Below are 1,314 nucleotides of genomic sequence, written 5' to 3' on the forward strand. Positions count from 1 at the left end.
GAATGTCTTTAGTCTTCATTCTGATTTGATGATATCCTGAACGAAGATCCAACTTGGTGAAGTAAATTGATCCATGCAATTCATCCAATAATTCATCAATAACAGGAATGAGAAATTTATCTTTAATAGTGAGCTTGTTGAGCTCCCTATAATCTGGACACATGCGCCATGATCCATCCTTCTTGTGCACCAATACTACTGGAGCAGAGAAAGAACTTTGACTAGGTTGAATTATACCAGCCTCTAGCATTTCTGCAACCATTCGTTCAATTTCACTCTTTTGGGCATAGGAATATCCATACAGCCTGATGTTTGGAGGAACACTTTTCGGAATCAAATGAATAGCATGATCATGATCATGAATAGGTGGGAGACCTCTGGGAGTCTCAAATACCTTGGAATGATTGTCCAAGATCTTTTAGAGATCTAGAGAAATAGATGATTTCGATGTGGGAACCTCTAGCGAACATAATTGTGCAATTACACCTCGTTGTTCCTTCTTTAGAAGCTTTGTGCCGTTAGAGCTGATTATCTTTCCTAGTTTCCCTGCAATACCCCTTAATTCGACTTCCTTTCCTTCCGCACAAAATTTCATGAAAAGTTCTTGAAAATTAAAATCTATTGTACCCAGGGGTTGTAGCCATTGGACTCCTAGTACAACATCAGCACCACCCATTGGAATGGAAAGCATTGAGCAATTCAATACATACTCTCCCATGGATAGCTTGATATTATGGCACTTTCCCGAGCAATTTATGGTTCCTCCACTTGCAACCATCACTTGACACTCTGGTGCTGGATATAGGAAGCAATTCAATTCCTTTGCTATCTTACAATGAATAAAGTTATGGGTGCTTCCCGAATCAATCAACACTATTACCTTTTTCTTCTTGATATGCCCTTCTATCTTGATAGTTTGAGGAGTGGTAATTCCAGCCAATGCATTACAAGATATGGTCAAATTCATTTCTTCTTTATCTAGGGTTTTTCCTTGGAGTATATCCTCTTCTGTTGACATTTCTTGTTCCTTTTCTTCCTCCTCTTCACAATCTATGTAGAATAATTTCTTCAATTCTTCCATCTTATCGTCCATGCCATTCATCTTAGCGTCCATGCCATTCATCTTAGCTTCCACGCCATCCATCTTAACTTGCATGCCATTCCTATTAGCTTCCACGCCATCCATCTTAACTTTCATGCTATTCATATTAGCTTCCACGCCATTCATCTTGGCTTCATTTACCTTTAGTGAAAGTGAAATTTGTTGTACTTGGTCTTGTAATTTTGATATATCATGTTGCATTTCTTCTTCTT

This window comes from Pinus tabuliformis, chromosome 7 (genome assembly GCF_031772625.1).
Source record: "Pinus tabuliformis cultivar Carrire ecotype Pingquan chromosome 7, CPIR1, whole genome shotgun sequence".
NCBI classification, from domain to species: Eukaryota; Viridiplantae; Streptophyta; class Pinopsida; order Pinales; family Pinaceae; genus Pinus; species Pinus tabuliformis.